The sequence below is a fragment of the Terrapene carolina genome, unplaced genomic scaffold (genome assembly GCF_002925995.2).
Source record: "Terrapene carolina triunguis isolate 2854851 unplaced genomic scaffold, T_m_triunguis-2.0 Scaffold112, whole genome shotgun sequence".
Classification (NCBI taxonomy): Eukaryota; Metazoa; Chordata; order Testudines; family Emydidae; genus Terrapene; species Terrapene triunguis.
Genome location: NW_020664463.1, coordinates 16,049,383 through 16,073,330, shown reverse-complemented (window position 1 = coordinate 16,073,330; position 23,948 = coordinate 16,049,383). Strand labels below are relative to the sequence as shown.

The window sequence follows — 23,948 nt, the reverse complement described above, 5'->3', positions numbered from 1 at the left end:
GCCGGCGGTGCTGGCCCGGGGTGCTCGGCCGGGGGCTGGCCCGGGGCCGGCACCCCAGGGCGCGAGCCGAGCCAGGCTGGAGACGCTGGGGCCGGGGCCGGCCGCCGGAGGGGGCCAGACTGGGCCGCGCCTCCTCCCCCCACCCCCCCAGCTTGCCTGCTTCCTGCTTCAGGCTTCCCGCGAATCAAATGTTCGCGGGAAGCAGGGGTGGGGGCGGAGTTGGGGCGGGGACTTTGGGGAAGGGGTGGAGTTGGGGCGGGGGGCGGGGCCCCGTAGAGTGTCCTCTTTTTGGACACTCAAAATATGGTAACCCTAGTTTACAGTTTGGTTCAATGGCTCTCAGCACTGCTACTATACAAATTGTTCCAGCACCCCTGGTTGCAGGGTCTATATTTTCAACTCCAGGCAAGTGAGACAGTCAGGAGAAATTATTTCTCTTTTTAGTCTTTGACTTGGGAACTATGGAAACAAAGGGCCCAATCCTGCTCCTACTGAAATCAATGGGAGTTTTGCGCAATGGAACCAGGATGAGACTCCAAATGGAGACTATTGTGAGTTAACTCAGTGTGTGTATGTTTGTGTGCTCAGCAATGCTGTTACAATAGAGATGGCATGCTGGGAAATAGTATGTTTTCTTACTTTTGGTGATGACTAAGAGAAATCTATTTTTTTAAGTGTGTGATTTTCTCTGATTTGAAAAAAATTGCACAACCTTATGTTTTCTGTGTGTTTGTGTGTTTTTAAAATCAGACCGACGACACTGTGTACCTTCTTGTTTTGTAGTGATGTGCTAAGCAGCCTTATTTTCTGATCAGTATGACAGGAGCTGCACACAAAAAAGCCTATACATCTGTAATGCGCAAGGTTACCATGATGTTGCCTTGTTTTCTTATAGGGGAAAAGGGATACCTCTTTTTACAGAGGAAAATTATGATAGCTTGTCAGGGATTGAGCTTGTCAAAGTGTGAGACTGCAGGTTAGAATTTAGCCCATCCAAATTTCTAACATCTCTGCCAGTTATGATTGTGAATATTAGCTCAGAATGTTATAGTTAATAAAAAAAATCTGCTGGCAAGATGCAGGGATATTTTGTGGCTCTCTATATATTTTTAAAGTTTCTTAATTACACAGTATTGTAAATGAGGGTACAGTGTACAGAAAGAAAAAGTTTTCTTTTCTTACTGCTCCACTCCATGATGGGTGCAGTTAGGATGTCCTGATACTAAGTAATATAGGACCAGATGCTCAGCTAGTGTGAATTCTTGTAGATCACTGAACTGCGATGGAGCTGTGCCAATTTATACCAGCTGAGGACCTGGCCAGAGGTATTTTGCACTAGTGCTTTGTGTTACTACAGACCAAAAGTTGATGACAAGCAGCTAATCAACTGCATACATAAGCTGCCTCCTCTCTCTCTGTACACAAATTTGTATGGGTACTGCAATAGCAGCCCTACAGCTATTAGCCCTACTGCTGAGAATGACAACAGGCCTCTGATTGGTTGCTGAGGTGTGTCATGTATGGGATAGAGAACAGACCATTCGAAATCTTCTTTTATTCAATAGTTAACATTCTGATGGAGAAGTATTTTAACAAGGAAACATGGAGTCAACATCTTTTTTTTCCTTTTATCCTGTAAATTGCACTTTCCTATCAAACACAATTTAGAATTTTCTTTACAGAGACATTTCAGTAGTAATACCTAATAATAATACCTAGTACGCAGCAAAAAATAAAATAATTAAATGGGCCCAAAACATTCCCAGTCTTTAAAAGTATGGAAAAGGAGGCAGACCCACTTGAAGTTAAGCAGTATACTGTAGCTTTAGTATATGTTTAGTTCCATTTAAGTATACAGTGCTCTGAGTGAACTAAATATAATACAGTAATGAAGCTGTTTGAGGCATATTTGCTGACCATTGACTTTGATTGGCTGCCTGGGTGTATGACACAGACCAACAATCAAATCCCCAAGTAGCACTTTTTCATAATGAGACGCAAGGTGCTGTGTTCTGGAACTGACATAAATTGGGCATTAAATTGGTGGTAGCAGCACTGTTTCAAGCTAGCTTAACTGTACTTCTGATTACACAGCAGAGAGGGAACTGCATCAGGAATCCATGATATTTAACTGTTTTAACCTCCACCTGTTAATAAATAGACAGCTAATCCCTCTGAGCTCCCTCTCTCAGGTATAGATCATTTCATTCAAGCCCTTTGGCAGCCACGTCAGCAAGATAGCCAGGAAAAGTGACACTAGATGCTTTCCGTTATTTTCAGGATAGTACAAATAGAGTTTTCTTCTACAACTTCTCTGCAAACTATCATAGGGACCCTTCTGTAGGTCAGTATTGTTTTTCTGGAGAACCTATGGATGAGTTACAGTAGACACCTATACTCCACCATTAGCTTTTGGATCTTTATTAATGAGTGGGTGAAGGGACTTGTTTATTCCAAAGCTTGTGAACTGCTGTGAGAAAAGTGGATTTTCTCCATTCAAATGGCAAATCTAATGGGTCAACAAAGTTCATTCTGAAATTCAGAGGGTTTATGTTATACAAGGTACTTTCTTTCAGGTATTAATTTTGCTTTGCTTGGAATGTTGTAATACTGTAGGTTCAATGAATTTCAATGTAAGAGTGTTGACGTGTGAAGTGTTTGGTTGTCAACTGTGGATATTTGCAATATCATAAATAAAAACTGGTTCATTACTTGTGTTTTTTTTACAGCAAACGAGACTGAGTTGTCCTCTTTTCACACACTTTTTTTCGTTTCTTCACGACTCCAATTTGGATTCCATCCACTTTTCCCCCAATACCGTTCTGCTTTCACAATGCATCACTGACACGAACAAAATATCAGCACGGCATTTGAGGTAATTTAAACTCAGCTAATCTAGAATCCAGAAAAATGGACTTTGTTTCTCCAGTGGGTCTTTCCATATTTTCCCACTGAAACATCACAGACATAGGTGCCAAGTGGCTATGGCTAGAGTGGGGTTTAGTTCCTCCCCCCCTCAATCTATCTCTGCCTTGCCACCCCACCACTGCATGTATGCCCAGCTTGGCCAGTGACGGCCCATGTCCAGCAGTATCAGAGCCAGGAAGGGGACAGGGAATCATAGAGTAAGGGCCCCACCTGTACATGGGCATGTGCATCACATGACACCAGGAGAGGCTCCTCCAAATCAGCAAGAGTCCATGGGCCAGAGAGGGAAGCCAGGCCCAGCCTCACAGGACAGGTGCCTCTGCTGCAGGGAGAGTGTAGGGCGGGCTAGCTCTCCAAGCCCTCCCCGCCTCAACTCCTCACTGGGCTGGGATAGAGCCAGCAAGCTCCCACACAGTACGCACTGGAGAGTGGGAACTGACACACACATGCAGCAGTCTGTTGCCTGCATAGGCTGGGGACTCAGCCCCGCCGCTCCCTCCCCCCCAAAAAGAATAGCCGCTATGGGATGGGTGACCAGATGTCCCGATTTTATAGGGACAGTCCCGATATTCGGAGCTTATTCTTATATAGGCTCCTATTACCCCCCACCCCCATCCGGATTTTTCATACTTGCTATCTGGTCACCCTACGTGGGCGCAAATAGTGAATCAAAAGTGAATCCGAAGCCCATTTTTCTTTCCTCCTCTTTGCAGATATGTTTTTGCTGAGGAACCGCTGCCTCTCTAATAGTGTCAGCAATCCTCAGGGCCGGCTCTACTATTTTTGCCGCCCCAAGCAGCGCGCCAAATTGCCGCCGCGAACGGCGGGGGCAGTCTGTGTGCCGTTAGGGCGGCACGCGCGTTTCCGCGGCGGCGGCAATTCGGCGGCAGCTTCTGTCTTCAGCCGGAAGACAGAAGCCGCCAAATTGCCGCCCCGGGCAGCTGAACACAGAAGCTGCCGCCGAATTGCCGCCGCCACAGAAACGCGCATGCAGCCCCAACGGCACACGGACTGCCCCTGCCGTCCACGGCGGCAATTCAGCGCGCTGCTTGGGGCGGCAAAAACACACGGACTGCTGCCCCTTGCACATTGTCGCCCCAAGCACCTGCTTGGAATACTGGTGCCTGGAGCCAGCCCTGGCAATCCTCCAGTTACCCCTGGCATGAAACACTACCATCAGGTGTTAAATTAAAATTAATTCAAATTTACAAAGGCAGAGAGCTAGCCCCCGGGTCCTGCACAGATTCCAACAGTGGTAGTTATATCTCACCTGACTAAATCTTCCCTGCGGTTTCATTTGGCTATTACATTTTTCACTTCCTGCCATATACTGCTGCAGAGAGCTGTAGTGACATATTAAGCATCTGCCATGTTTCACCCCAGAAGTGGCGGCACTTCAATACCAAATGAAGTGATTCATATTTTATATTATATGCACATGCATGCTTATTTGTTATTACTGTATTGCCTATAGGTCAGTGGGAGCTACTGGGCAGACAGCACTTTTGAAAATCAGGCAGGTACCTAAATATGGTTTAGGAGCCTAACTTTAGGCTTCTGCTTTTGAAAATCTTGGCCCAAACCATTCTTCCTCTCACAAAGTAGTGTGGGTAAATAGCAGAGCCAAGTGTATTACCTTTGATGGCAGTCACCTGCACTCTGCCCATTAAAACATCTCCTCTGAGTAGTTTCAAACAGCTGCCAATGTGAAAAAAAAGAAGACACGCACACATATACGCCTGCTAGGTAAATATATCCTTCTTCATCTCCCCACCCTGCACGAATCTGAAATGTCTCCCATAAAATTACATTGGCCTGCAGCCAAAGATAGTATGTAGTCCTGGATCAATGGCAGACTGAGGTAACTTCAGGGTTAGAAAGGGGTGACCTATATCACTGGAAAAAGGAAACTTCCAACTTCCTGCTGGGATACATAGTACTTGCTTCTAGTCCTGGAAAATCCAGAAATACCAGACCCTAAAATCACTACATTATTTTATACAGAATAATTTTTTGGTAATTTTTAGAGGTTTAAAAGTGTTGTTATTAAATCGAGTCATGTCTGTAAGGAGACGTCTTCACTGCAAAACATGACCTGCAGCCGTGAGTCTCCGAGCCCAGGTCAACTGACTCTGAAAAGGTGGGTTTCAGACTCCAGGATCCAGCCTGAGCCCCAGTGTCTACACTGCTAGTTTTTGACCAATAGTTCATTGTCCCTGAGTCAGTTGGCCCTGGTCTCCAAGACTCGCTACCAGTGGTCTTTTTTTGCAGTGCAGACACACCATAAGGCACTTTGGGATTCATCTGGATGAGCGGCGCCATCTCAATCCCAAATGACCAAATTAGTATTTATGAATTTATCCAACTTGTTGAAAAGTGGCCATTTTTGACACTGGCACTACTGGAGCCCAGCATAGCAGACAATCTTTTGGCAGGGGGCTAGGAGAGATGGAAGGGTCTTGTTGTTTTTGAGGAAGGGAGAAAGAAGGTAGAAGTGGGTAAGGGAGTGAAAAATGATTTTCCTTGGCTCTGGCACCCTACTAAGGAGCACTAAGAAAGACTAGGCCCAGATCCTCAAAGGCATTTCATTACCTAACTCCTATTGAAATCATGGGAAGTTAGGCACCTAAATACCTTTAAGGATCTGGGTCATGTTTGTAGCACTTTGAGGATTAAAGAATGTAGGAAACTGGTTTCCCTTATGTTAGCTACAGCGTCACAACTAAGGGCACTATTCAGCAAAATGCCTTTTTAATGTTCGTAACATGTACACCTGTATCTATAATCTGCAAAAATCCAGTTCTGTGTGCTTCCCCTGCCCTCTCAAAATAATCACAATGGCCTTTTTAAAAAAAAAATATGCGGGAAAATCATTTTAAAATGTGTGCCAGATACCATGACAGCCACCACGTAAAGATTTCACAAACAAACGAACGATAACATATGCTTTGGGATTCTCTTCTGAGCAGATGTTTCTATAAACCAATTGCAGTGGATATTAATAAACACTACAACACAGCTACATTAAGCCTAGGGTTGCCAGGTGTCTGGTTTTCGACCGGAACACCTGGTCGAAAAGGAACCATAGTGACTCCAGTCAGCAGCGCTGACCGGGCAGTTAAAAGTCTGGTTGGCAGCGCAGGCAGGCTCCCTACCCGGCTCTGCGTGGCTCCCAGGAAGCTACTGGCATGTTTGGCTCCTAGGCACAGGGGCAGCCATGGGGGCTCTGTGCACTGCCCCCACCCTGAGTGCTGGCTCCACAGCTCCCATTGGCCAGGAACTGCAGCCAATGGGAGCTCCGGGGGCGGCATCTGCGGGTGCGGGGGCAGCGCGCAGAGCCGCCTCTACGTGCCTCTGCCTAAGAGTCAGAGGGACATGTTGCCGCTGCTGGGGAGCCACCCGAGGTAAGCATCACCTGGAGCCTGCACCCCTCCCCCCTGCTGCACCTCTCCCCCCTGCTGCACCCCAACCCCCTGAGCCCTCTCCTGCACCCAAACTTCCTTCTGTAGCCCACACTCTGCCCCCCAAACTCCTGTCCCAGCCCGGAGCCCACACCCCAACCCCCTGCCCCAGCCCAGAGCCCCCTCCTGCACTCCGAACCCCTCGGCCCCAGCCTGGAACCTCCTCCTGGAACCTCATCCCTGGCCCCACCCCAGAGCTGTCACTCGCAGCTGGAGCCCTCACCCCTCCTTCACCCCTGCCCCAGCCCTGAGCCCCCTCCCCCACTCCAAGCCCGGAGCCCCAGATCCTGCACCCGCAGCTGGAGCTTTCACCTCATCCCCCATCCCAACCCCCTACCCCATCCCTGAGCCCCCTCCCCCACTCCAAACCCCTCAGCTCCAGCCCGGAGCCTCAGAGCCTGCACCCCCAGCTGGAGCCTTCACCTCATCCCTCACCCCAACCCCCTGCCTCAGCCCTGAGCCCCCTCCTGCACTCCTAACCCCTCAGCCCCAGCCTAGAATCTCCTCCCCTCATCCCTGGCCCCACCCCAGAGCCATCACTTCCAGCCAGAGCCCTCACCCCTCCTGCACCCCAACCCCCTGTCCCAACCCAGTGAAAATGAACTAGTGAGTGATGGTAGGGGAGAGCAAACGAGGGAGGGAGGGGGATGGAGAGAGCAAGAGCGGGGCCTTGGAGAATGGGCGGGGCAGGGGCAGGGCCTCGGGGAAGGGGCGGGGCAAGCCTGTTCGCTTTTCTGCTATTAGAAAATTGGCAACCCTAATTAAGCCACATGCTAGTTGTGTCAAGCTCTTTCCTCTATGAGCACATCTTTTGCTGGGATAGGGCAATGTTATACTTTAAAGAACTATAAATCTTTTACCAAGCCAACAGAGCACATTGCTTCACTTAGATTAAGAGCATTGTTTGAATACTTGTGGTTGTACAATTTGTCCTGTCTCTTTCTCTTTTCTTTCAGCCATGCTAAACAATGAAGTGGCAACATTGTGCTGTTATGTAGGAGGGCTGATGTGATGCACTGCAGGAGATTTTTAACTTGCCTGCCGCAAATCAGGATTATCCCTTTTACTTTTCCACGAATCTTTCCAACTTGATTGCTTTTATTACAAATAATTTTCCTCTAATCTTTTCAGGACACGTCACACAACAGAGCAAAAAACATATTAATCACAAAAATGTTGGGCTGAGGGTCAAATAGCCAGGAAAGGCTGCTACCAGGTTGGCTTCCCCTACCACCAGGCAGCCACCAACAGCACAACTTCCACTATTGCTGCTCCAAACTGCGGCTGCAAAGTTTGCTAGAGTAGACAAGCTTCTGAATACTACTGGAGGGGGCCCGTCTACAACCACGGAGGGGGAACTAGTGGCAACCTGACACAACTGAGCCATGCTGCTGGTGAAGGGGAGATTGTCCCATAGATCCTTGGGCTCTGCATGGTCAGCAGGCTACGGCCCTTGCCACTTCTTTACCGCCACTGTAAGAAAAGAATGCAGTGGATTTCCTGTGATACCAAATCATTAGATGCCTCCATATAATTTGATGAAACATTTTTACATGGGAGAGGAGGGGGCTATGACCTAGACTGCTCAGAAAATAAATTGATTATATGTAAAATACATTTTATTGGGGTTTTTTAACATTATTGAATCTGTAATATTAACCTGAGCTTTTAGATGTCTAAAAATGTGACTAAATCTATTCTATGTAATCGTGCCCATTCAATAATGTTACAACCCCCAAATGAAATATTTTTAAAAAGATATAGTGGCATTGGGTAGCTTCTGCATCTTAGCCACCCAGTCCTGTAACCTTTACTCGAGTCATGCAACCACTCATTACTCATATGAACAGTCCCATTGATTCCATCACCTTTACTCGTATGAGTAAAGACTACCTGCATGCAAAAGTCATAGGAGCCAGCTATAAGTTTGTTGTTCCAGAAGGAATTCTTCAGTGGTTCTATTTACTTCAGTTCACTTTCATATTTTTTAACTTCTCCCCTAAGGGAACAATAATGAAATCTACTGGGAGTTTCATGCAGGTGAATACTTGATCAGTGCCTAAAAGAAAATAAACTACCAAGAACCAAATTCTTGTTCTCAGAAATCAAACCTTTGCAATGAGGACTTTATTTTTGTTTCTTCAACACAATTGACCTAAGAGTTTCATGCTAGGTGCAAATGAGTGGAGTGCTTTGTTTTGCATATATATATATATATATACAGCATCAGTCCACTGAAAAAAACAGGACTATTAAGTGCATTGAAAAAAAATCAGTGCACGGAAAGGGGCTTAGTATATTCATGACATTATTTGTCTCTAACAAATAGCAGTAACCCCAGATGACCTTCTGGCTCCTGGCTCCACCCAAGTTCTTGGCCTCTTTTCAGCATCCTGGCAAAAGTTACAGACATCCGCAACACAATGCCAAGTAGCTGTTTTGTCTGTAGATATGTAATAGAGATTAGAATAGTGGTGGTGAGGAGCCATAAAACATCCCCTTCAAATATGAAACTGGCATAGAATTCCTCAGTGCCTTTCCCAATGACCCCAAGTGTCACAACAGGAATGAGTGGCTACACACCACAAAGAAAAAGTTTCCACCACTTCAGTTTATTGGATATAAGTTTCTCTTCTCCCCACCCCCTCCCAATGTCGATGCTGAAACCTACTCTTTCATGTCAATGATTAACTCGATGCTATTGGGCTTTGCAGCCCATGTGAAGGGCAGATTTAGTGCAGGGGACATTACATCATACCTTTCTGATGTGCTCAGTCATGGATCACTGATTTGCCTCCGATTGCAAGCTAACAAAACTGACACTTGAATGAAAAAGAGAATGTAACCCCTGCGCATGGCTCATTAGCACTTCCCCTATGTAATCATTTTTAAAGGGACGCCTGAACTGTGGCCATAATGGAAACAGCTTTTGTTTTCCTGTAGTAAGCCTTAAAAGGAAATTTTGCTTCAATTTAAAAGACCCTCCTCCCCCCCCCCCCCCGGTCTTTTTCCATTGGAGACAGGAAACAGTTCTGTCCGGTGTTCAGAAATACAAATTATGATGGGCAGAACATCAGAAATACAGTAAAAGAAGGCAGCCTGGCTTTCGGAAAAGATCTCTGCTCGATGGGCAGGAAAGATAAAGGAAATGGTCCTTAGGCTCACCACCCAATCCAGCCCAACCCCTCTTCTGTCTTTAGCTATGCCCAGAAAGAAAGAGGTTTTTTTAAGTTAATGTTATTTCTCATTGAAGTGCTGGATTGTAGTACTCATTAGGTTTGCAATTAAAGGTGAATTGCAAACAGAGGAGAAAACCATTGGGCTTTCCCCTTCCTTGCTTCTTCAGAGGTATAAAGAAGGCCTGAAAGGATTTTGTCAAAACAAAAGAGCTGGGTGCTCTGTTGTCTTTAACATTAGAATTTCAGGTCCAGCCTATGCTGGTGCAATGGTGGGGACAGACAGGGAGCTGCTTGGTAATAATTTATGAGTCCTCTGTGTTGACCAGGTTAGTGGGACCGCTCAGCTTAATAGCAGGTTGTAAGAAAAAGAGCAAGTAGTAAGGGCACAATGGCTCCAGATTAAACCCCATCCCCCTCCAATAAACACTTCAAGGTTGTTATGAGACAATGCCCAAGTTATGAGCTGTGAATATTCTACCTCCTGGCTCCTGCCAAGTTACAAAACTTGTTTTGCCACACAGGGCCAAGGCTAGGAACCAGAAGCTCAAATGCAGTTAAAAGGACTCTGTCTCTCCGGAGGGGTTTTAGTTGTGGGGGAACTATTCAACTGGGAAATCTGAAGAAATTATGCAGAAATTATTAGGTGACTAGAAGGGGACGGTAAGCCTCTAGGTAAGAGATGTATACATAGGCTTTTTGCTGTTGTATAAAAATCCCTCTTCTCTTATGTTATGCTTTATCCCTATGGTTAAAAGTAAACAATACTTTGGTTTAGGAAGGCCGTCTGGGTGCTCTGTTCAACACTGGTCTCAGACTCGCGACGGAAAGAACTGCAGGTTCCGAAGCCAGTTAGACCTGCTGGGTACTGCAGCCCAGTCCCTGGTCTAAGAGTTGGAGAATTCTGGGATTCCACCCCGGGAGAAATAACAGCTGAGGCCTGATACCTGAAGAGGAGCATTCGGAGACCAGAAAGGGAATGGGATTCAGCTAGCCCCCTATCCATGACAATGGTGACATCACTAAAGCCAAGAGAGTGAAAGCAGAAACATTCATCTAATCTGCTTATTCCAAAGTGCCTAACCCTCTCCTATGCCCCCAGCTGCCAAAACATCCAGCTTCCCCCAGCTTCTACAATGCAGCTGTGTAATGTCAAACTGCAGGGGCTTGTTGGCCTAGAGCTGTCAGTCCACCTGCAGCCTCTCAATGCCTGTAAGTCTTGGAGACAAATGATAGTGTAACTTTTTGTCATTCGAAGGGGCTTCACCGCGCACGCCAGGATTTAAATAGGCTGCAGCACATTCAAAATGAAAAAGGGGTGGGGCAATGTAAAATAAGTTCAATTTAGTATCAAAATAGATAACACTGGGAGCTTGGTGTTTACTTATACTATGGCTGCTTTATACATATTTAGCTGTGCAAAGGGGCCTGAAAGCGGCTATAAGTATAATGTATATCTACTCTAAGGGTACGTCGGCGGGTAGTGTTCGATGTATCGGGAATCGATTTATCATGTCTCATCTAGATGCGATAAATCGATCCCTGAATCGACGCCTGTAGTCCACCTCAGCAGGAGGAGTAAGCGGAGTTGATGGGGGAGCTGCGGCGATTGACTCACCGCTGTGAGGATGGCCAGGTAAGTCGAACTAAGATACTTCGACTTCAGCTACGTGAATAGCATAGCTGAAGTTGTGTATCTTAGTTCGAACCCCACAACCTAGTGTAGCCCAGGCCTAAGGTGCATCTTTTATGTGACCAGAGTAGTGTACAGGGGCCTTGGTACAAATGAGAATCAGAGTCAGAGGACAAATTTTATTATGCACTTTCGTGTTTAATTTCTTTAAAATCTCTGTTTTCCAATTTATCTGCAGCTGCCGCAGAATCCCCAGTCTGCTGTACAAACCAGGGGGCCTCACCAGAGCTGCTACCACCCCAAAAAATTGATGGGGACTAGGGAGGTTGTTTTTCTTTGCTCAAATTTTTATCAAGGGACCACTGTAAAGGGTAACAAAAATGTGTCTATGGACAGGGCTGCAGGCTGGGAACATGCTCTTTCATTTAACCGCATCACAACAGTGGAGTGAAAAGCTCCCACTAACTAAAAAGGAAGTAAAGCGGGGCGGGGGTGGAATATGGCTCCATCTCATAATCCTCTGGGTAACCCATTAACCCTGTCCTAATCACTTTACTATACAAATGTTGGAGGCCTTGGCGAGGGCAAGGAACTGGCTCTCCACTGATAAGCTCGGTGCTTTCCCGAAAGCCCCCTCAGTAGCACCACGTCCTACATTTACACCACACTAGAACACACGTGTGTCTGCATGCATCTACAAGCTGTGTCCCTCCCCACCCCCCCGTGACTGCATTTCACCCCGCCCCCCGCCCAGTATCCTCTGTCCCCTTCTCAAGCTCTCTGTCCCAGGCTTTCCCAATAGGGGGTTTCAGAGGGGTAACCATGTTAATCTGTATCAGCAAAAACAATGAGAAGGCCTTAGGGCACCTTAAAGACTAACATTTATTTGGCCATAAGTTTTCATGGGCTAGAACCCACTTCATCAGATGCATGGAGTGGAAAATACAGTAGAAAGGTATAAATATACAGCACATGAAAAGATGGGAGTTGCCTTACAAAGTGGAGGGTCAGTGCTAACGAGGCCAATTCAATCAGGGTGGATGTGGCCCATTCCCAATAGTTGGCAAGAAGGTGTGAGTATCAACAGAGGGGAAATTATTTTTTGTAGTGACCCAGCCACTCCCAGTCTTTATTCAGGTTTTTGAATGTTACAATTCTTGATGTGTGATTTGTGTCTATTTATTCTTTTGCACAGAGACTGTCCTGTTTGGCCAATGTATATGGCAGAGGGCTCATTCACCTGAACATTTACCAATGTGATATATGCCATCATGTGCCATCAATGCCCCTCTGCCATGGTTGTGCCCTGGCCTATAACTCCACAGCTGAAGGAGAGCCTATTGGTAAAGTTGTTCAAAGTCTCAGGGTCTCACTAGACTCCTCTCCACTCCTGGGATCCCAGATAGAAGGAGTGGCCAGAAATGCCATCTATGACCTAATACTGGCAGAGACCGAGCCCCTTCCTCTCATAGGTCAACAGCATGATGGCATCCTTTGTGTAAAATAGCCCCTAGCCTCTGTCTTTATGGCAGTCCCTGAAGACCCAAAGGAACACCTGTATTTTTTGGCATTTTTATTCTAGGTGAGGTAGGTCTAAAATCTCTGGAGAACTGCTAATGCCATAAGACCCCCTCCATTCAAGATGAATATTTGCCATTTTGAGACAAAAAGATCTCATGAGAACAGCTTGTGAGACTTTCGTGTTATCAAAAATGAACCCAACACCAAACATTACTGCAGATTCAGCCTCAAAACTGAACCCCAAACCCTGGCTTTAAATCCATCCAAACACCACCTCTTTGGGGATTGGAGTGTGTGTGCATCCTGTTTGCAGGATTAGGGTCATAATTAATCATTTCTTTCTCCCACTCCTTGCCTTTTCTATTTAGACTGGAAATCCTTCAGGGCAAGAACTGTCTCTTACTGTGTATTTATATAATGGAGCCCTAATCTCAGCTGGGCCTATAGGCATTACAGTTATACAAACAAACAACAGTAATAATGGAAATAATAATGAATTCCTTGAGACTCAGATTGACAAGGGCTATTAAAGTGCAAATATTATTAGTAAAGGTGCTGATAATAATGAGCTCATAGAAGGGAAGTACCTCTTCACACCACACAAAAAAGCCTAAGTACACAGCATATGGACGAGGTTTCTGTTGCAAGTTAACTTAGTGCTCAGACAAGTTACAGGCTGATAGAGATAAATTGTAGAGGAATATTCATGGAGTGTTTTTACAATATTAATTGGAAGTTTTAATGAATTTGATTTTAGTGAGCTCACATCCCTGCTGTGTTCACATTCCATGAATATGCCAGCAAACAAGCTTACTGGCCGGAGAGCCAGTTTTAAATGAATATTGTAGAGTGTTCAAGGAAAGCACATTTGAGATTTGTAATCATGAATGTTAGCATGGAAAATCTGATTCTAAGCAGAGAAAGATAAGATTTATGTTTCTGATCAAAGTAGCTCAAATGTCAAATACTTACAACACAACTACTCAGAAAAATTTTAGGTAGCAAATACATTTGAGAAAAATCACAAAGATAACTTGTAAACAGAAAAAGATGGGGAATGCATCAGATTCATTATTCACTGTGGTTTATTCAACCAGCTCTAATGATAACGCTGGCACTGTCTACGTTTCCTCCACACAGCTGAGCCAATGAACCCCAGTGCTGACTCAGAGCACCACTGTTTTAATTTGATAAAGATTGCCAGTCCTTCCGGAGTAAGCTGTGGTTTTAAGAGGTGGACATGTATTCCACAGACACATAGAGGAGACTCACCAAGATCATTTCAGCTTCTTAGCTAAGCTAGGATTTAAATATGTTTCCACAGCTGAAAGCTAAGTGTTACACCTTTGTCCTGCTCCTGGCCCTGCCTGTCAAAACTCCAGGCTTGTAGATTATATATATATATATATATATATATATATATATATATATATATATATAATTAATGGAGATATCCTGTCTCCTAGAACTGGAAAGGACCTTGAAAGGTCATCGAGTCCAGTCCCCTGCTTTCACAGCAGGACCAAGTACTGATTTTGCCCCAGATCCCTAAATGGCCCCCTTAAGGATTAAACTCACAACCCTGGGTTTAGCAGGCCAATGCTTAAACCACTCAGTTATCCCTTCCCCCCCCCACCTTACTTCTATTTTGATGGGGGATGGGGCACACATAAAAGGTGTATCCTCCCTCCCTTATTCAACCCTTCACTCACACCATGTACCAATAGCTCTCTCACACCAGCCTAGACAGAGAATTTCTACTTTGGGGCTCTCCCAGTTGGGACCAAGGCATTTTTTCTCCCAAGTGAACTCCTTACTCTTCCTCTTTCAGACATCAGCTTAGATCTTCATCTTGTTGGGGAGGGTAGCAAAATTCATTCTACAACACTACATGCAACTGTCAATATGTGTGAGGTCACAATATGAATGGAGAAACAGAGCTCTTTCAGTGCAAGGCACTTCATATCCATCTACTTTGTTGAACTCCTATCCCCGTAGCTACTATGAAGAGAATTTCTGGACCCTAGACTTCTATATACCATTTGGTGATCCATTTCTCTCTCTCTCTCTCAGTTCTTCTCATATACATGCATACACAAACCACATGGGCATGGGCCCTTTCACAGTCATAGATCTGGCTGTCTTCTCCAGCTAGTCAACCTGCATTCCCAAAACGGTATCATACTCAACAACAACGCAACCCCATACTGTGATGCAGTGTTAGATCAAACTTACACTATGAAAATCTACTATTTTGCAGAATTCATTTACAGCCAAGTAGGCTCAGAGGTGCTTAAGGCAGAGCTTGTCCTTGCATTGTTGATGAGGCCAAAATATGTTTATCTTCCCAGATCATGCCACAAAACCGCAAATTAGAAGGCTGGAGAAGATCTGGACACCATGTTCCCCAAAACATAGTTGGGTCTTGTCTAGATTGCACAAATGAAATGTGTTTTAATTGTGTTGGCCACTACCATGTTATAAACAGATCTTGCAACATGGCTGATTTACTTAGTGGAGTGACCCATTGTGACCAGATGCCCTTCACTAATGAAAAAGGATCCAGACATAGGATTCCACTGCCAGTTGCATTATACACTTATGTATTGGCAATGCTAGATCCTGCATTAATTTCAAGCCAGAAAAACAGGTCTATTTCATTCCCAAGAAGGGAAATTTAACCTATTTGCTGACCTAATCAATGGCACCGTGACAAACTGGGTCTAATCATTTAATCTTTAGGAACACTGATGCCAACTAACTAGCTCATCCTTTCTGCATATATGTTGCTAAAAATGGACTGGTATAATTTTCCTCGTTGGAAACAGAGGTGACTGAATGCCTTAAAATACTGGGTAATGCTCTGCAGTCTTTAAATGCCACCATTCAAATATTCTTCATAATCCCATCATGGGTAAAGGAATTGTTGCAGCATGGAAGTAATTCTTAAGACAGATGGAGAGGGAACAGAGAAGTGCTTCTGTGCTTCTCCAGTCTTAACAGCTTGAACAGCCAGAGGACTTTGCTCTTAGTTTTTAAGGACCAGCAAGTCACAGTACAGAGTGTGAATTAAAGCTAGTGAAATGCGTGGCTGACTTGGAATACATTTTATGGAATGACAATTTATTTTGTTACTGAAACAGTGCTGACCTAAAACTAAAGGACCTGATTCACACACTAGTGCAACTCCACTGATTTCAATGAAGTCCAATATGACAGAAATCTGGGGGAACGAGGCCCTAAGTGTTTTTAAGCTTCTTGAGGAATTTGTTGCTGTTCCATTTATTTATACGGTGGTAGTGCCCTGGAGTCCTACTCAGGGATTCCATTGTGCTAGACGCTATAGGCACACAGTTTAAAAGATGTGGTCTACCCAGAAAATCTTGCAATCTAATTAGGCAAAACAGACAAACAAGCAAAATGTTCACAGTGCAAGTTTTAATAGTTATATTTTTTACAAATAAACTGCCCCAAATTACATACATCAAGTAGTTGTGGCTGAGTGGTTAAGGTGATGGACTAGAAATCCATTGGGGTTGCCCTGCACAGGTTCAAATCTTGCCAACTACAGAAGCGCTCAACTGTTATTACGGGGAGGGATAGCTCAGTGGATTGAGCACTGGCCTGCTAAACCCAGGGTTGTGAGCTCAGTCCTTGAGGGGGGCCTTTTGGGGGCAAAAATCTGTCTGGGGATTGGCCCTGCTTTGAACAGCAGGTTGGACTAGATGATCTCCTGAGGTCTCTTCCAACCCTGATATTCTATAAATTCCACCCATCCCTGTACTCCATTGTCCAGGGGGCCCAGTCAGCACCTGTTTTAAATGTTCCCTGCCCCCACCCCACAATATCCCTGTTGCACTGAAATGTTCTATTTACTTTAAATGCTTTGACAGTTAAAAATGGCCTTGAATAATTTTTTTACCTAAAAAACACAAAAAAGGGCTCTAAGTAAATGATATGGAATTAATTTCCTCTCCAGGAGAAAAAGGGAGCATTCTGGTGACATTACAAACTACTTGAGCGCCATTCTTGTGGTCTGTGATGTTACTAGCACCCTTTAAATGGTATTTTTTCATATAAATCAGTCCAAACCATCCATTATCCTCTACAGACACATCATACAGAGGCAACAATGACAGATGGTCATTCAGACTAATTGGCTGCGAACAATTCCTATTAAAGGTTTTTTTTCCTGGAGAGGCCAGATTATACAGTAGCTGTATACATGAACTTCAATCATCAGTTATTAGTTCATTGTAAAATGAAGTGACCACATGATTTATTCTGGCTAGCTACAACTTTGTGTTTCTACACAGCATAAATATAGTATAATCTAAGCTAACATATTAAACACCTTCCACCAAATGAAGCCCAAAAATGTGAAAGAATACTAACAGTTGTGGATGAAGCATCCAATCAGCCCATTCCTGGATTTCTTGTTCAGTTTTGCAATCCATCTTATGAAAAAAATGTGGCATTGCAGTTAAAGTGTGGGAAATTTTCCACTGAATTTCCCCCCCAGTGGAAAATTGGGTCAGACAAACAATTTTTTCTGGAAATCGTTAGTTTATGTATGTAGAAAGCAATTTCATTGGAAAATTGAAAAATTCCAGACAAAATTAAACGTTATCTGGTTTTGGCTGGGTTTTTTGTTGGGGAGGGTTTGCATTGTTGGCCAACAATTTTCCATTGCCAACACACACACAAATGTTCAGTTTTTGATTTTTCAATGAAAAGTTGAAAATTCCCACTGAAAAAAAGAAAGAAGTTTTCATTGTAATATTCTGACCAGCTCTAATTTCAATATCTCCCTGACACAATGTACATGGGAAGGAGTTTCATAACCCAATTCTCAGTTCAATAGTTTGCCTTCTGCATGCTGGAATCCTGTCCCTTTAACCCTTCTTTCATTACAGTAAGGAGACAGAAGATAGAATTAAAGAGTCCGAGGAGAAAGAAGAGGAGGAGAAAAATACAGGAAGGTCAGGGGAAAGAAGAAAATTGATAAAAAGAAGAAAGGGCCAATGTGTGGGAGAAGAAGTCCTCCTCTGTCTCTGCCCATCTCCCTGGACCTCACGGATTAACTACTAGAGTTGATTGGCAGAAATTGCATCCTGCTTCCTGATAGGTAGAGCCATAACAGTGGTAATCAAGACTGTTATCATGGTGTAAGAAGAGGGACAAATAAAAATTATAATGGGTGTCAATAGTTATGCTTTAAGGTATAAGATGAGCACCGTCTAAAGACAGGAAATGTTCACTCCCCCACTCCATTCCCAGAGACCTTAATATTGTACTGTCTCAATGAATTTGCAAGGTCCCTGTTTTGTCTGAACCCTGAACCTTCTTCAAGTCAGGTGGTGTTGCCATATTGACTGGCTGTCTAGGGCAGGGGTTCTCAAACTTCACTGCACCATGACCCCCTTCTGACAACAAAAGTTACTACACAACCCCAGGAGGGGGGGCCAAACCTGAACCCACCCAAGCCCCACCACCCCGGGTGGGGGGCTAAAGCCAAAGCCTGAGCCCCACCTCCAGTGGGCTGGGGGGTGGAGAGAGACCAAAGCCAAAGCCCAAGGGCTTCAGGCCCAGGCAGGGGGCCTGTAACCTGAGCTCTGCCACCCAGGGCAGAAGCCCTCGGGCTTTGGCTTCGGTCCCAGGGCCCAACATGTCTAACACCGGCCCTGGCGACCCCAATAAAATGGGTCACAACCCACTTTGGGATCCTGACCCACAGTTTGAGAACCACTGGGGCATCTCTGTGAATGGTATTCAAGAAGCGGACGCTGAAAATCCTTTTCAGCAAATACTGCCCTAGGGCGTTAGCAGTTCTGGGAATGGCAAAATAAAATGGCAGCCCGCACTGCTGTGGGGTGACCACAGATAAGTCTAGTATTTTGAAATTACATCTATATCGATAGATAGTGTAGAACGGCGGGGACTCACCGCCATGGCACCTCTTGCTGGTCAGTCCAGGAATTAGCTCATCCAGCCTTGGAGCGCCTCCTGCTGGCTGGTCTTCCTACCAGTACAGTAACTCCTCGCTTAACATTGTAGTTATGTTTCTGAAAAATGCAACTTTAAGCGAAATGATGTTAAGCGAATCCAATTTCCCCATAAGAATTAATATAATTAGGGGGGGTTAGGTTCAAGGGAAATTTTTTTCCACCAGACAAAAACCTATATATTATATAGGTATACACACACTATGTTTTAAACAAACAATTTAATACTGTTCACAGCTATGATGATTGTGAAGCTTGGTTGAGGTGGTGAAGTCAGAGGGTGGAAGAGGGAGGGATATTTCCCAGGGAATGCCTTGTTGCTAAATGATGAACTAGCACTCGGCTGAGCCCTCAAGGGTTAACACATTGTTGTTAATGTCGCCTCTCACACAAGGCAGCACAAACACGAGGGAGGGGAGACAGCATAGCAGACAGAGACAGACACACACCTTGTGTGTGGAGAGAGAGAGAGATGCACACTGCCCCTTCAAGTAAGCTGATCCACTCTTAAGTGCATTGTCTTTTTAAGTGGATCAGGAAGTTGAGACAGCAGCTGCTGCCCCAAGCTCTCTATGTCTCTCTGTCCGTGTCCCCTCCCTGCTCTATAAGGAGAAGGGGTAAGCGGGGGTGCAGGAGCAGGGAGGGAGGGGGACACCCTGACATTAGCCCCGCCACCCGCACAGCAAGCAGAAATCTCTGGGAGCAGCTCCAAGGCAGAGGGCAGGAGCAGCACATGGCAGTGGGGGGAGGGACAATTGATAGCCTGCTGGGCAGGGGGAGTGGGGAGCTGATAGGGGAGCTGCTGGTCCACCCTGGTTCCAAGCCCCCACCGGCTAGCTGCTCTTCCTGCAAGCAGAGGACAAAGCAGGCAGCTGCCAAACGACGTTAGAAGGGAGCATTGTACAACTTTAAACGAGCATGTTCCCTAATTGATCAGCAATGTAACAACAAAACAACTTTAACCGGGACAACTTTAAGTGAGGAGTTACTGTACTGAGGATGACTCAGCCAGGCTTATGTGGTGTGAGAGACTTAATTATTTTTAATATGCATTTAAATGTGTCCATATACACACACACACACACACACACCTTTCTTTAGAAAGCTTTCCACTGAGCTTTACAGTTGTCACATTCTGGGCTTTTAACCCCACCTTGTCCCTACAGTAGAGCACTATGGGAGTGGGGCTCTGTTTTGGGTCCCTTCATAGTCTCATTTGTATATGTGCCAATACAGTGCAAGGCAGAGTAAGGATACCTGTGAGGGGAAAGGATTTATTGGATTGACGTTTGCTGGGTCCTGTTTAAAACAGTTACGTGGCAGACACAGCAGAGGGCACCTTGGTTTCAGTCAAGGAGGTGAGCAAGGGAGCAGCCTTTATTGCACCTCAGAAATAAAGGATGTCTTTCCATCTCCTCTGACTGACTGTGCTTCTTTCTCTGACTTTCAATGTTTAGCCAACATGTCGCTGCTGCTGTCTGGTGTGTGTATGTGATACACCTCCCACTTCCCATGTGGTTTGTGGAGCCCATATTGCCTCGCCACATGATCTCCTGCTCCTATCTTTAACTCCCCCTTCACATCCTTGGGACACTTGTCATTCTTCCAGCCAACAGAGGGGTTGGAGGAGGATTCTATACTTAGCCAGTCAATATTATCTAAACTAGCTACATATTCACAGCTCATCACTGTTGTACTTCTTCTTAACTGGCCAGAAAGACCACTGTTGGCTATCATCTTTTCCTCCAAAGACTGGGTGTGTTGTGGCATATTGCCAGGGAAGTGAAAGATTGGGTTCTCTTGTATGGCAGTGGACTCAAACTGAGGCTTGGGTGGCACTGGAAAACACTACCAATATACTGGTCCTGTCTATAAATATTCATTAACCTATTGCTAACCAGGACAACTTTAAGTGAGGAGTTACTGTACCTGCTTCCTGGTCTCTACCACTGTACTTCCGGCCCCGTGTCCCTCCCGGACCCTGGTGCCCCTTACCTTGGGGTGCTGCCCCACAGCAGTACCCCCACACTCTGGGTCTCCCCTCCCTGGGGAACACCAATCCCCTAAGTCCACCTCGCCTCAGTGACCCACTACCTGTTCTCATCTAGCCCCTTCCCTCAGTGGCAAACTGCAGTCTGAAGTGGCCACTCATCACTGGCAAGGGGGTTTGGACCTGCTGCCTTTCTAGCCCTTCATCTAGCCCCTTCCCTTTACACCCCCCCTCCCCAAAATCCCACGCCTCGGGGGGGGGTGCGTTTCTGCCCAGCACAGCTTGGGGATGCCCCTCCAGGCGTGCTCGCCTCTTCTTTGCTTCAGCCAGCTGCTTACGCAGATGTTCTTGCTCATCTACAGCTGCCTCCCATTCCCTGGCCATGTCCCTGGCGTTCGCCTCTGCCTTGCGGTGGGCCTGCTCCGCTGCCTCCAGCCACGCACATACGCCAGCATTCCCCGGACTCTCTACCTTCAGGGTCTGGGTCCCGACTGCGACCTGCTCCATAACAGCCTGGGTCCCAGCCTCTCGCTGGGCCCACTCTGTCCCAGTGCCTTTTTCTGGCACCTCCCGTTGGTTGCTTTCGGGCAGGTCTACCACCATCACGGAAGCATCGACCCTGTCGGCCTTCAACCCCCCTGGGTCCTTAGGCACGTCTTCCCTCACCCCTTGAGGGGGCAGTGCCTCTTAATATGGCCTTACTCAAGGCAGTCAAAGCAGGCTCCCCGCCTCTTTGCTACCTTGGGCCTTCGCCTTGTGTCTGGGCACTCCCACTGCAGGTGTCCTTATCGCCCACAGGCCCAACATGTTCATTGTCCCCTGGGTTTCCTCACCCAGTGGGCCTTCCTGGGGGCTTGTCCCTTCCCCTGCTCTGGGTGAGGCTCCTTGCCCCCATCCCAGTAGGGACAATCCCTCCTTAAATGTCCATGCCTCTTGCAGGCATAACAAGCCCTGTACTCCACCACTGGCCTCCTGGCCCTGGCGCGGGGCTTTTCCCACAACTCTCGGTGGCTCTTCTTAAACACCCTTCTCAGGAGTCTTACTAGGGCCTGCTGTTCCCTTGCCAGCTGCCCTTGGAGGGCCCACTGCACTTCCCGTAGTCCCCCTTGAGTTTCCCAGATTCCTTGCTGCAGGGACTCCCGTCTCCCTTGGGGATCATCTGCCCCCTTCCGCCGGGGCGCTGACGCAGGGCCCAAGCAGGGATGGCATAAGCACCTTCCGCTAAGAAAACCTCTGCATAGGCAGGATCCATTATCCCCTCAATAGTGGCACAACTTACCCAGTCCCCACAGTTCCCTTTGTGTGAGGGGTGGACCGCAGATGCCCACATTCTCCACCACGTGTAGCACGGCAGGCACTCACCATCACAGCACTGCCTGGTGGTCAGTCCGGGAATTAGCTCATCCAGCCTCAGAGCACCTCCTGCTGGCTGCTGTCTTCCTACCAGTAACTGCTTCCTGGTCACCACTGCACTTCTGGCCCCTATGTCCCTCCCGGACCTCGGTGCCCCTTACCTTGGGGTGCTGCCTCACAACAGTACCCCCACACTCTGGGTCTCCCCTCCCTGGGGAACCCCAATCCCCTAAGCCCACCTCACCTCAGTGACCCACTGCCAGTCCTCATCTAGCCCCTTCCCTCAGGGGCAAACTGCAGTCTGAAGTGGCCACTCATCACTGACAAGGGGGTTTGGACCTGCTGCCTTTCTAGCCCCAGCTGCCACCCTAGTACCTCCCCTGGCCTTTAGCAAGGTCTCAGCCTAGGGACTCTGTAGAGGAGTGGACTCACCCCTGCAGCGCCTCCTGCTGCTCATCTCCAGGAATTAGCTCACTTCAGCATTGGAGTACCCCCTGCAGGCCGGTGGTCCGCCTGTCCTCCAGCCCCCGTGTCCCTCCCGGACCCCGGTGCCCTTTTATCTGGGGTGCTGCCCCCTGGCAGTAACCCCTCAGTCTTAGGGTCTCCCCTCCCCAGGGAACCCCCACCCACTATTCCCACCTCTCCTCAGTATAAGGCTACTGCCAGTCATTGTCTAGCCCCATGCCCTGGGGCAGACTGCAGTATCAGCCACTCATCATAGGCAAGGTTGGGTTTGGACTGGCTGCCTTTACCCACCCTCAGGCTGCCCCTCTGCAAGCCCAATACCTAGGTGGGCCTAGAACTAGGCCCTGCAGCCTGGGGAGTTGCTGACCTAGGGCTTCCCAGCTCCTAAGGCCTTTCCTCAGCCCTGCCTCACTCTAGGTCCCCTGGGTGAGTTCCCAAGCAGCCAGGCCTGTCTCCCTCTCCAGTCAGAGAGAGACTGTTGTGGGCCTCTGGCTCACAGCCTTTTGATACAGGCCAGCTGGGGCCTGATTGGGGTGTGGCCCAGCTGCAGCTGCTTCCCCAATCAGCCCAGCTTTTAACCCCTGCAGCCCTCTTTCAGGGCTGGTTTCAAGCCCTTCAGGGCAGGAGCAGGTGTCCACCCCGCTACAGACTCACCTGACCAGAGCTCCCCATCTCTGCCTACCTTTCCCCAGCCCTGCCTCAGGTACCCTGCTTACTCTCCCAGGCAGCCTGGTCCTCTCTGCTCCTCAGCTGTGCCCTAAGTGGGTGCAATCACACCTGTGGCTGACTACCCAATCAGCCTCCCTTGGCTGCTTTTAACCCCTACCTAACTGGAGCAGGGTGACCGCCCCGCTACAGATAGATAGATAGATAGATATGTATATATGCAAGGGCTTTGACAAGAGCTGGTTTAAAAATAAGGGGCGTAGGGAATTCACAAAATTGTTGCTAAACAAATTTTCCCCATTTTTTGTCAACATTTCACATTTCAATTAAAAAGGTTATTAAAAATTTTGAATTTCACAAAAACTTCAACAGCTCTATAAACAGTAAAAATGGGATTTTTGCAAAATATTTCTTCTTTCCCACATCAAAATTTCAATGAATATTTTTGTCAAAAATTTGATTTTGTAAGCGATCTCCATTATTCAGTATTTCTAGTTAATCTGTCGTGCCATTTAGTCCCAACTAGACAGATCCACATCACAAAATCACCCCACAGTTGCTGGAGAAGGAATGGCTCAGGGTGATAAAGGGATAGAATATAAAGCTTCTCGCCTCCCAGTCACTGCTTTATAACACTCCCCTAGAACTCTCCAGAGCGGGGCTGAGGTACACCAGGGACAAGATTGGTCTGTCATTTCTCATGCCCTACCAGTTCTGTGGGGAAACAGTGCACTTCACTCTCTACTACTG

The 23,948-nt window shown here is 46.7% G+C and overlaps 1 non-coding gene across 1 annotated transcript; it reads left to right on the top strand.

The window, feature by feature from the left end:
• Nucleotides 1–16,207: 16,207 nt before the first annotated feature.
• On the top strand, nt 16,208–16,289 carry TRNAS-AGA. Its single transcript has one exon. It is a non-coding gene; the product is annotated as a tRNA-Ser (tRNA).
• The last annotated feature ends 7,659 nt before the right edge of the window (nt 16,290–23,948 follow it).